Source organism: Phocoena sinus, chromosome 10, assembly GCF_008692025.1.
Source record: "Phocoena sinus isolate mPhoSin1 chromosome 10, mPhoSin1.pri, whole genome shotgun sequence".
In the NCBI taxonomy this organism is placed as follows: domain Eukaryota; kingdom Metazoa; phylum Chordata; class Mammalia; order Artiodactyla; family Phocoenidae; genus Phocoena; species Phocoena sinus.
In genome coordinates, this window is record NC_045772.1 from 84,957,986 (window position 1) to 84,971,600 (window position 13,615).

The 13,615-nt window shown below is 39.8% G+C and overlaps 1 pseudogene; it reads left to right on the forward strand.

Moving 5' to 3' along the window:
- Positions 1 to 1,300, forward strand: part of LOC116761220 — a 72,813-nt pseudogene extending 71,513 nt beyond the window's left edge.
- The last annotated feature ends 12,315 nt before the right edge of the window (positions 1,301 to 13,615 follow it).

Below are 13,615 nucleotides of genomic sequence, written 5' to 3' on the forward strand. Positions count from 1 at the left end.
CCAACACAGCCAAAAATATACATAAATAAATAAATAAATAAATTTTTAAAAAATCATCTGCAAAAACTTCAGGGAGACTTCCCATTCTGTTACCTATGAGTGGACATTACACTTTCTTTCAGTCTCAACTATAATTGCCCTCTGAAGTGAGAAGTGTAATTATGTACCCTGTGAACTACATTTAATTGTACATAATTTGTAATATCAAGGTCACTAACTTTTTAATTCAGTCTATACAGAACTACCTTGTAAGTAAAAGTTGCGTGGGCATTTGTGCTTAAAAAATCATGATAAAAAGATACTTTAAAAAAAAAAAATCCAGCCAGGAATCAAGATGCAGTTCTCGGATTCCCCTGGTGGCGCAATGGTTAAGAATCCGCCTGCCAAAGCAGGGGACATGGGTTTGCACCCTGGGCCAGGAAGAGCCCATATTCCGCGGAGCAACTAAGCCTGTGCACCACAACTACTGAGCCCACGTGCCACAACTACTGAAGCCTGCATGCCTAGAGCCCATGCTCCGCAACAAGAGAAGCCACCACAATGAGAAGCCGTGCACCTCAACGAAGAGTGGCCCCCGCTCGCCACAGCTAGAGAAAGCCCACACACAGCAATTAAGACCCAACACAGCCACAAATAAAAATTAATTAATTAATTTTTTTAAAAAAAGATGCAGTTCCTCCCATCCTTCAAGTAGTCCTCTTGAAGGCCTCCTCATTGGCTTTGTCATCCTGGTAAAGCAAGGGCTGGGAAGGACAGCCCTCCCCTCAAGGCCAAGGGTCACTGTTAGTTTGCAACCTCAGGAATTTGGTTGGTTACCTGGGTGAAATTTAAAATTGGCCCCCCTACCCAGAGGAGAGACCAATGAAACAGGCAGACCACTCCAGATTGGTAGGTGGCAGGTGTAATCAGGGAGATTACTTAGGAGGCTTGTCTTGGGACCACAAGATGAGCAGGTCTCTGCACCTGCTGGCAGGAATCTTAAAAATGTATATAGAGGCCTTAATTATGTTCAGTCATGTATGTACCATCCAGATGGTCTCAACAATATCTTACCCTTCAAGGCTGTGTCCTTGACATAGCTCCTAGTGTGGAAATGGTGGGTGAAATGTACATTCCAAAGACAGGGGAGAGGGCTGGGAGCCTCCAATTGCCCGCATCCAACTGGCAGGTCAACCTTGACAATGGTGACGTCTTTATTCCCTCGCCATCATCTTATACGGACAGGGAAGTGGGACAGTGGGCTGGCGTCACGCCTGGTAGTAATCGGACTGTTCTAATAGAGTTCACTAAACATCATTAAGAAAGGGGAGTACTAGGGTCACTTGAAGCCATCATGTCAGGGAGGTTTGGAACAGGAAATTGGGCTGGGTCTTAAAGGATGAATGAAATTTGCCAGGCTGGCAGGACTGAGGAGAAAGATTTCCTAACGAATACAACAGTGTGTCCAAATCGCAGAGAAATGAAATGGCGTGATGGTTCACTGTGCCAAAGTCTGATTTGAGAGCAGACGGAGATCAACAGAGACTGTCTCATGGCACCATCCTGAGAAGTCTAGGTTTTATCCTCTCTTCTGCAGGGACCCAGTGAAATGTTCAGTAGGGAAGCAACTTTCCCAGATTTGTGTTTTAGAAAGATCATTTAACATTTGTGTAGAGAATGGGTTGGCGGGAGTGGGGTGGGGAGAGTGCACAATGAGAGGTTAATTGGTAGACTTTGGAATGGTCTAGACAGGAAATAGTGTGTGCCTGAACTAAAGCAGTACTGGTGTAGTGGGAGAAGAGGACAAGTAGGAAATGGAATCAACAGAACATAGTGAATGAATCTAAGGAGTGGGAAGGAGAGAGGAGCTGAGTTCCCTAGTTTCCTGACTAGGGTGCTGGACTGGACAGTGGACAGAGTAAACATAATGAAATGATATGTTTTTCAAGGTGGAAATGCTCAAACGCGAATACATGAGAAAACATAATGAAGTAGTCCTGTGTTTGCACTTATCTACAACAAATGTTAAGATTTAAAACACACTTTTGTTTCTATTTGACATCTTGAAATAAAGGCTAAACAATTCTATTCCTATATACTTTAAATCACTTTGAGTGTGCAATAACTACAAACACTAGGCCATCTTCTGGGCAATGATACGCTGTTCCAAATTGGGAGATAACTCGGTAATATTATGTCATGCTTGATAATGTTCTCACCAAAATGTGACATAATTTCCCTTCCACTTACATCGTAGTTGCATTCTTAGAAAATTCTGTATATGTTTACATGGTAAAAATTTACTGTATGTTCATAGGTAAAATGGTGTTACATTCCAGGCTTAGAAAGTTGTAAACAGCGTTTTTCACTTACATGGGTGCCTATTGGGAACATCTGAAGTTGTACAGAATACAGGACCATTCTTTTTGTGAGACTGTCCTGGTATTACAAAATCTTGAGTGTCTCTGCCTCTCCATATGCTATGGTGACACTTAAGCCACTGAAGAACCTAAATCATTGGGACAATTCAAAATATTCCCAACAAATTTCCTAAACATTCCCCAGGGGGTGCATCACTCTGACCCCACTGAGAACTAGTACGCTTGGGGAATGTTCCAGAGAGAACCCCACAGCATCTTCTTTCTCAGCATCTGTGGGCACCATTTCAGCCCAGAAATTAAAAATCAACTACCTTTAAAGGGAACTTTGATCCTGATAATTGAGAAATTTTCGTAGGTTTGACTCAAACTGTACAAGACACACTCATGTTTAATCAGAAAGTATGAGAAGGAAAAAACCAATATCTTATCCATTCTTTAGTTTTTAGAAGAAGTCTCATTTCTGTCTCTGAGTGTTGGTGGGACCTTAGGCAATTCATGAACTGTAACAAGACCTGCTAGTCCAGAGGGAGAGTTAGGGGCGAGATATGGAGAATGACCCTGGCTTTACTTTATGGCTGCCCTTGCCCACTGGTTTGTTTAATCCAGCGGCGTGTTGGAGTCAGCTTGCGCCGGCTTTTGAGAGCCAATCTAAACTTTGTGGAATTTGTGAGCTGGTTGACAATATATTAGAAACTTGAAATTGACCATGACGATAGTATTTAAATCATGGAAATCGGAAGACACTACAAATCAGTCCTCTCCCCACCGCCCGGAGCCAGTGGTTAAGCATTTACCAGCACCGCACTGGTTGAAGTTCTCCTCTATCCTGTAGGAAAGGGAAAGGTTGTCCCTGAGAAGGCATTATACAAAAGCCCATCCTCTACATCCCAGCTGGTCTCACAGGCTGCTCGTTATAACTTTAGTGCTTGGTGATAATGCTTATGTGTTAGTTGTGGACACCTCAGTGCTGTTTCTCTGAAGCATCTGTACAAGGGTCTGTGCTGAGCACCGATATAAACAGCTAAAATGACTCGCCCCAAACAGACACCTTTGGGAGATGCTAGCACTTCAATCTGGCAAAGAGTGCATTCCAGCCCTCCCCTAATCCTCTTACAGCAGCTAAGTTTTACTCAAAGCTTCAGCTTGGGTATAAAAGCAGACTCACTCCTTCACTCAATCGGCTGCCCCTGCAAGACCAAGCTTGGGGAAAAGCCACAATTGCCTCCAAAGCAACTTGAAAAGGGCAAATCCCTGAGCTTCAGTTTCTGGGCCAAAAAGAGTTAAGAGTTTTGTCAGCCCCGAGTCACTAGAGGCTTCAGAAGTCCGTCAAATCTGCCGACTCAACACTTTTTGCTTTAAATAGGAAAGATGCCAACTGGAGTTGAATGACATAAATGACAAAAGAGATTTCCAGGGAGTGGAAAAACTAAGGAGAATGTCCGGAAAAAGAATATGTAGGGATAGTAATTATTCCTACTTCAAACAATCTAACAGCACTTTTACTAGCTATTCTGCCTCCTTTCTCCACCCTGTCCTCTGAGCTAAGTATTATTTTGTCTATTTTACAGGTGGCAAAATTAGATTGGTCAGATAAATAAGCTAGTTCCAGGACACTTGGAGAAATCAGAACTAAAATTCTGGTCTTCCAAGATCTTCCTCTCAATCACTCTGACTCTAGATACGTGTTCCCTATTTGGTAACATGAAGACAACAGAACTAAAATATCCCTTGAACCTCATCCATGCTTAGGCTTTCATGTACATGAACCACTTTTAAAATAGTTGAAAATAGTCAAACATCCATTTAGTTCAATTGAATTCTAGTACATCTTTTAAAAATCAATATAAGCTACAATAACTCATATGTTATTTGATCCTTATTTTTTTTCTTTTCCTTTTTTAAAGCAACTTTATTGAGATATAAAGCATGCAATAAGCACAGTAAGTGTACAATGTGATAAATTTAACATACGTATAAATCCATGAAACCATTATCACATTCAAGGTAATGATACTTCTATCACTCCCAAATTTCCTCATGCCTTTTCTAATTCCTCTCACTTACTCATCCCACCTACCCTCTCAGGCAACACCTGATCTGCTCTGTCAATATAGATAAGTTTTCATGTTCAAAGTTTTATCAAAATGGACTCGTACAATATGTACTCAATATCTGGACTCTTTCATAGAAATTTTGGGATATATCCATGTTGTATAGATCATTAGTTCCTTCCATTTTATTTTTAAGTAACATTCCATTGTATGAATATGCCACAATTTGTTTATCCATTCACCTATTGAAGGACATTTGGCTCTTTTCCAGTTTGGGGTTTTTACAAATAAAACTGCTGTGAACATGCATTTAAAAGTTCTTTGTATGGACATATGATTTCTTTTCTCTTAGGTTAATACCTTAGAGTGGAATGGCTGGGTCATATGTAAGTGTATGTTGAATTTTTAAGAAAGTTAAACTGCCAAACTTTTCCAAAGTGGCTTTACCATTTGACATTCCCAACAGCATAGTTGGCAAGTTCTAGCTGCTCCACATCCTGGTCAACACTTAATATGCCAATCTTTTTAATTTAGCCAACTAATAGGTGTGTAGTAGTATCTCATTGTGGTTTTAATTTGCATTTTCCTGATACATAGTGATATTAAGGATCTGTTCATGTATTTAGTTGCCATGCATGTAGCTTCTTTGGTTAAGTCTGTTTAATTTTGTTGCCCATTTTTAACTGTGTTATTTTCATGTTATTGAATCTTGAGAGTTTTCTGCATATTGTGGATACAGTGCTTTAGCAGTTATATGCTTTGCAAATATTTTCTCCCAGCTTGTGGCTTGTCTTCTCATTCTTTTCTCCTTTGGAGAGGAGAAGTTTTTTAATTTTGATGAAGTTGAATTTATTAATATTTATTTTATACATCATATTTTTTGTGTCATAGCTAATAAATCTTTATCTAGCCTAGTGTCACAAAGATTTTTACTTTTGCTTTCTTCTGGATGTCTTATCGTTTTAGATTTTACATTTAAGTCTCTGATCCATTTTGAGATTTTGAGTTAACTTTTGTATATGGTATAAGGTTTGAACTGGTTTGTTCTGGTTGTTTTGCATATAGATATCCAGTTACTCCAGCACTATTGTTGAAAAGACTATCCTTTCTCCACTAAATTCTCTCTGCACCTTTGTCAAAAATCAATTGTCCATATATGTGTGAGTCTGTTTCTGGACCTTTCTGGTTCATTGATCTTTTTTTCTATCTTTACACTATTACCATAGTTTATTGATTACTGTAGCTTTATAAGTCTTGAAATTAGGTGATATTAGCCTTCTAATTTTGTTTTTCTTTTTCAAAGTTATTTTGGCTCTTCTAGGTCCTTTGCATTTCCATGTGAATTTTAGAGTCAGTTTGTCAATATCACACACACACAGCCTGCTAGGGTTCTGACTGGGTTTGTATTGATTCTATAGATCTCTTTGGAAAGAACTGACAACTGTATTTCTATATATGTGCAACAAACATTCAAAATTTTAATATTAAAAATAATATCACTTACAATAGCATCAAAAATATGAAACACTTAAGAATAATTATGATAGAAGATGTGAAAGACCTGCTCACTGAAGAATACAAGACATTGCTGAGAGAATCACAGACCTAAATAACCTGGACAATATAACTTGTTCATAAGTCAGAAGACTCAATATTGGAATGATTTCTTCTTCCCTTTAATAATAGAAGCTATTGTACTTTCACTTCTCTTGGAGGTAGATGTGGCCATTTGACTATGTTCTGCCTAAAAGAATCTGAGCAGAAGAAGTATGTGTAACCTCTGGGTCATATCTTTTTTGCTTTCTGTTTTTCCCTTCTGGGGGCTAGGGAGGATGGGGACAGCACTCAAGAACAGTGCCTCTTCAAGTCTAGTCCCCTGACAACATCAGTATCACTTGGGAGCTTTTTAGAAATGCAGATTCTCAGTTCCCCACCCCAGACATACTGAATCAGAAACCCTGGTCTTGGGGTCCAGCATTCTGTGTTTTAAAAAGCCCTCCAGGTCTGACACAGGCTAACGTTTGAAAACTGCTGTCCTCGGGAATGCAAAGCATCAAGTAGGACCTAGTTGGCTGATATCCTCACTGAGCAGAGTTGCCTACTCTCCCTGGACCACCAGCTTACCTTCACCCTCTTATATGATGGAGAAATAAATTTCTCTTGCTTGAGACTTTTATATATATATTTTTGCTCTTCTGAAATTTTTTAATTGGAGTACAGTTGATGTAGACTTTTGTAATTTTTGTCTATTTGTTGTACCATCCCTAACTATGACCCCTTCTTTCCTCCATGTGGTATTATCCTGTCCTTGTATCAGGGAAGATTCTCTTTTAGGATATTCTGTTTACCTCAATAATATCAAGAGCATCACTTCATGTCAAGGATTGTAGAGGATTGTACACCGAAGGGTACATCATAATAATAGGTAGTACCTTTCCTATATAAATTTTGACACTTTGAAAAGTTGGATAAATAATAAAGTTACATAAAAATGCTATAGTCAAAGAGATATAAATTATCACATACAAGTCAGTCTTAAAAATTAAAATATGAAACATGCCATTTCCCTTTTTGCATAATTTCTCTTCTTTTTCTCTAACTTTGAAGAGGAACTATGAGGATTTTCCTTTCCCTTCAAAGTATTAACTTTTCCAATCCACTCCTATCACATAGGTACTTTAGTCATCAATAGCAGCAAGAATTACCCTGAAGACTTGTGCAAACGAATTGAGAAGGTATGAATAGCCCTAGTTGCTGAAAGTAAAAGAAAAATACATTAAATAATATTCACACTTGACTGTCCTAATCAAATCCTCAAGCAGGAAAAAAGAGAAAGAAATATGCTGTAGAAAAAAATTCGTATTATTTTAATCATACATATGTATATGTGTGTGTAGATAGATATCATAGATAGATAGATAGATACTTCCCAAAATATAGTGAAATACAGCCTAACTGTATTTCATCAACTCTTGATGAAAATTCTTCAATGATTCATCATGAAGCACTTCTTATGATTCTTGAATGAGCCTGTCAAAAACGTGAATACTTCCTAGTGACAGGAGATTCAAGTGTTCACAGCTCATTCAATAATCCACTTATTTGTTGAGCACCTACTCTGTACCAGGCAGCCTCTTCAATTTTTGAACAGCTATAATTGTTTAAAAGTTCTAACTCATGTCGAGATGAAATCCTCCTGTAAAGAGCTTCAACACCTCTTAAAGAGCTTCAACACAAAGTGCTTCTCCATTGCAGAAACACAGTGTACTGTGCGTTGGGGACAGTGACACAACTGCCTCTAGGGACCTCACAGTGTCATGCGAGCAGGGGTAGGACATCTGATGGTGGAATAATAAATGCCAGTACACAGACATACAAAGTGCTCTCTGAGAAACTGGATGCAGAAGCCACTACCTCTGCTAAGGGAGTGGTCAGAGAAGGTTTCAAAGAGAGCACGGTATTAGAGAAAGGGTGAACAGGACTCAAAAGAAAAAGAACATTCCGGGTCCAAGGAATAGTATAAATACAAGCATGGAAGCCTAAAAGAGAGCATGGTATTAGAGAAAGGGATAGTATAAATACAAGCATGGAAGCCTAAAAGAGCACAACATATTTGGAAACTTCAAGTGGCTTCGTATGTCCCGAATAAAAGGTTGTGGAGCAGAAGATAAGACTGACAGAAGTCTGTTAGAGGCAAATTAGGAAAACAGTTGTTCTTCATGACAAGGAGTTTGAACTCCAGGCTATGGGGAATCAGTAAAGAATATTAAATGAGGAAGTGATATGATTGACATTCTTTTTTTAAGTTTTATTAATCAGCTTTGTTTTAAGCAGATGTGTATAATTCCCTAGGATTTTTTTTAATTTTTATTTTATATTAGAGTATGGTTGATTTACAACGCTGTGTTACTTTCAGGTGCACAGCAAAGTGACTAAGTTATACATAGACATATATCTATCCTTTTTCAAATTCTTTTCCTGTTTAGGTTATTACAGAATATTGAGCAGAGTTCCCTGTGCTCTACAGGAGGTCCTTGTTGGTTATCTGTTTTATACATAGTAGTGTGTATATGTTAATCCCAAACTCCCAATTTATCCCTCCCCCCCTTTTCCCTTTGGTAACCATAAGTTTATTTTCTGATTTGAAAAATTGCTCTGACTGAAGTTGAGGATGAACCAGAGAAAGGAGAAAACATGAGAAAGAATAGAGAGGAGACCTGTAAATGGTTTGTTTCTTCCCCTTTCCCTCTCCTACCTTCTCGCTGTTCCTTCCTTCTGAAATAGGAAATATGTCTAAACAAAGGTGACACGTGTGAGGAAGAGATGAACCAACAGATTTCAGAGGTAAGGAAGTAGAATCATCCTCAGTACTTTTTGACCAGTCCAATATGGGGATGGAGGGAGAAGGCTCTAAGTCTGCCCCCTGGGGCATCACGGAATTCTTCCCTATGATAAATCTTCAGTCATTTGAGAATAATTATCACATTCTTTCCTTCACCACTCAAAAAAGCACTCCTCTTCGACCTAAGAACAATAAAATGCCATTCCCCAGTCCTACTGTGCTCCAGTGCTTTGATTAGGTGAAGAGGGTGCCTTATCTAAAATTTCTCAACTCAGTAAGTAGATAAATGCATTCTTCTTCAACCTATAGGTATTTACGCCAGCCAAAACATCTCCCTCGCTGTTCAGCTGTCAAGAAAATATATTAATGCTTCTAAATCAAGAACAAAAATAAAATCACTCAGAAATAAGTTTAACATTTCATATTTTTGGCATTTAAAATATTCCTCTATTTGTGCTATCCTGAGCATATGACTTGCAAAGTGAAGTAGCCATAAATCAGGCTACTCTAATACCGCTCCTCGCAGACATTTGTCAGGAAAAATAATTAACATACTGGCTAAGAGAACACTAATAAAGCAGTGTATTGCATTTCATTTGGTCCTTATTCAACAACAGCAAAGAGTTCCAAAGCAAAAGACAAAGAAAATTAGAATGATCATTATCCTATACCCTGTCCTATTGATGAAGCACATTCTTGATGCTGGCAAAACTCCTGGACCTGATCTTTATTTTTTAACCTACTGATTCTTTTCCATCAGTGACAGACTTGTTCTGCCACAAGAGGTGGGTTTCCAACTTGGCCTGAGGGAGGCATGTGGGTTAGAAACAATATTGTCATTGGCCTACTTTTGGCAAGATTGGTGGAAAATCAAACAACTGTTATGTTTTGGAGTTGTGGGCTAATAGTGCCCTCTGTTTTCCATTTTAGCTCCCATCAACAGAATTACCAGATGGCTAAGAAGCCACTATAATAGAGGTAATGTTCCAATATAGTGGGAAAAGACCAACCCAATAAACACTCTAACATTTATCCAGTCGCTTAAAATAGCAATCTAAATGTTTAAACATAAATTTTGTTAAAAGAATACATAGCAGAAACTCTTGAAGCTCACTCCTTTCACCAGAATACTTGGTCTTTTTAGAGCAATATATTCGTTGCAGATGCCAGCACTCTCAAAATATCTCATCCATCCTCCAAAATGCCAAACCTTATAACCCAGTGGACCACAATCACCTGCAAGATTTGTAAGACTCTTCCTAAACCCCCCAGAGATTCTGAGTCAGTGGGTCTGTGATACAGCATAAGAATCTGTAATTTTAAAGAATTTTTCCAGATGACAAGGGAACCATTTAGAGAAGTGTGAGGTCTACCTGTGGGAGAAATTTTTAAATAAGGGTGTTGGACAGGGAAGCCATCAGTTGGGTGGATTTTCAGTTTACATATATCCTCTCCTCCCACCCACAGGTTTCTTCATGCCTCCTAGTGGATGGAGGGTGAAGTACTCAGGGTGGATGTGATCCCTTGGTTGAGAACCAATGCTCTTCGGAATAAAGAATCATGGAACTGCTTGGAGGAAAAACAAAAACAAAAAGCTTCCTCTCTTAAAGTGTGAACATGTAAAACTAGTAGGATTCAATTATAGAACCACTGTTTTCTTCAACACCCTCAATTTTGGTTCATTCTATGGGGTTAATGCTTCCTCTGCTCCCGAAAGAAATTCTGGGAAGATGGAATTAGTTTTTCCAGGCATTCTCAGATAAGAAAGTCATTTTGTCTGAAAAAGAGTCTCATAATTGAAAGTCAAAATTACAGAATTTAAAGCTAAAATTTCCCTCCTCCCCCTATTCGGACCTGCACTCCCAGTGGGGACCCACACATTCAACCTTTTCTCGATTTCCCCTCTTGTTTCTCCCTTTCCTCCATCTCATTCAGTCAGCTTCCTCTCCCCTACGCAAGACTGAAGGTGGAACTGGGGTCAGGAGAGGGAAGGGAGGAGAGGTAAGGACACAGAGAGGTCTTGCCTGACTAAAACCGATGCAATCTTGCCACTGGCTCCCTCTGGCTGGCTACTGTGTAAAGCTGACTCACTCACGAGGTGCATGAGTGTTCTTTGTGGAGCTCCTGCCCTCACTGAGACCTCTCACGCACAGAACTAGGAAAATCGCTTTGCTCTGGCTCCTGGCTCACAGGTCCTGCAGCAGCTCCTGACTTCCTGCCGCCTTTCTCGATGAGCTCTCTTGCCCTAGCTGCCCCAAGTGCTTGGGCAGGATCCAAGGCAGTCCAAGACCAGCTTTCTTTCTCACAGGTGGCCCACATTTGATCCATGGAAAAGACTCATGTCATTCTCTGTCCCATCATCCAAGCAGGAAGCTCTAACCAGAGAATCTTGCTTTTAGGTGCTTAAAGCGTGTGTCAGACATCGGTCAACTCTGCCCCTTGAACAACAGGAAACCAATGTATTCCTTTGAAGCACATTTTGCTTGACTTAAAGCAAGAAGAAGCCTCTCCACTACTTCATCTCCATGAGGAAAGGGGATGAGCAACATACTAAAAACTCTCTCTAAAGACTCCTCTCTTATATCTCCAACTAAGTCCTCTCAATCTCTCCAACTTCTTTCATAGACTGGCGCCAGATGATCTGCAAAATCAGTCCATAACTACCATCTTCTCAAAATGTGTCCAAGTGAGGCTGCACCTCACTTGGCATGCAGTGCTTCTATTGTCTTGCGGCCTCAGGGATTTAAAGAGTTCCCTTTTACATTCAGGTGGCTAAAATCCTAGTCTTTTAGGCTGCCAAACTGAGAAGGGCAATGAATTTCCATTAGAGGATCTGAACATGCCCTGCATTCACTTGGCCCTTTGACATTTGAAATCTGGGCAGACTGGCAGGTCCCGTTTGCCAAGGAGCAATTACTTCTGTAGTAATTAGGTCTGAAATCATGTTGCCTCTTTGAATCAAAAGCAGTTATCTGCACGATATAACATTCAACCAGTGCAGACACAGAAGAGAAAATAAACAGCCAATGTTTCTTCCACCAGATGCAGCACTGAATTTCACACAGATAAAGATTCTGAGAGTATTAAACATTACAAGACTATAATCATAAGAATACCAAAGACTTTTTTTTTTTAATTTCTCTTTGGCTGCGTTGGGTCTTTATTGCTGCGCTCGGGCTTTCTCTAGTTGCGGCGAGCAGGGGCTACTCTTTGTTGCAGTGCGCAGGCCTCTCCTTGCAGTGGCTTCTCTTGTTGCGGAGCATGGATTGTAGGCGCACGGGCTTCAGTAGTTGTGGCTCGCGGGCTCTAGAGCACAGACTCAGTAGTTGTGGCGCACGGGCTTAGTTGCTCTGTGGCATGTGGGATCTTCCCCGACCAGGGCTCAAACCCACGTCCCCTGCATTGGCAGGCGGATTCTTAACCACTGCACCACGAGGGAAGCCCCCAAAGAGATTTATTGACTAAAGCCATATTATTGTTATTTCTACTACAATAGGGATAGAACAGGGGGGCAAAGTGAGGAAAAAGAAGGAATCTTAAGTGGTAAATGGAAAGCAAAAATTTAGATATATCAAGGACTCTGAAGATCAGCTAGTTTGATTGCTTTGTTTTACATAAAATAATAACAATAATAATAGGCAACCCTACTGAGCATTTACTATGCCTTAAGCACATTCTATATGTTATCTCATTTAATCATCACATATATGAAAGACTGTGGTAGATTAGATTATTGTTCTTGGGTGTTAACTCATTCCCATTCTCTGCTATGCAACCTCACAGCACGTTATAGAGGGCAGAGTATATTTCTCTACCCCATTGATGTTGGGCTTGGCCATGTGACTTACTTCGACTAATGGGTTGTTAGCACATGTAACACAGATGTGTTTGTGTAATTTGACTTGTCATCCTGAATACTTGAGATTGTTGTTGGTTCAAGAGGAATGAAGAAACATATGGAGCAGACCTAAACTCAACCTGAAACCTAGAGCCAAGGTCAACCAACGAGCATCTTCAAGCAGATATGACCCAACAAACTTGCAGGACCATGAGCCAGGAAAATTAATGCTGTGTAAGTTGCTGAGTTCTGGGCAGATTGGGATGTGGCATTATTTTGGCAACAGCTGACTAACATGGAGACTTAGACAAAGAAAAAAAATTTTTGCCTATGACCACTACCAAAATAGAGTTCAGAATAGTCATATTCCCAGTTTTCTCCCATACTACCAACTTATCTCAATTTAGATACCTTGACTCTAACCTGTGGTCACTGCTGGATGTTAAGAATTTTATTGGGAAAAGAGTTCTATATGAAACTCACAGAAATTCTGAATTACTAAGAGAACTAAAAATTTCCTCCTCCCTTTTTTTGTTTTTGCTTTTGTTTTTGCTGTGCATGAGATAAAGACAAGCAAAAGGACATCTACAGTTTGACTCAAGCGACATATCAGCTTTAGAATGAACAAGAATAAAGCAAATTGGCAAAAGTTTTTCATGCAAAATGAACCATCAAATCCCAGGACTAGAAGCATATAAATCCTTGACATTAATCAATGGGTATTTATTTATTGAGTGCTCATGCAACGTTAAGCTGAGGGCAAAGATGGCAGTGGGGAGTGGTTGCTTACTGAGTGGTTAAAAATAAAAGTATGAAAGAGAGATCTTCCCTTGAGAAATTTTATCCTCATTAAAAAGTAACTCTTGGGACTTCCTTGTTGGCGCAGTGGTTAAGAATCTGCCTGCCAGTGCAGGGGTCATGGGTTCAATCCCTGGTCCAGGAAGATCTCACATGCCGCAGAGCACCTAAGCCTGTGCACCACAACTACTGAGCTTGCGCTCTGGAGCCCGTGAGCCACAACTAC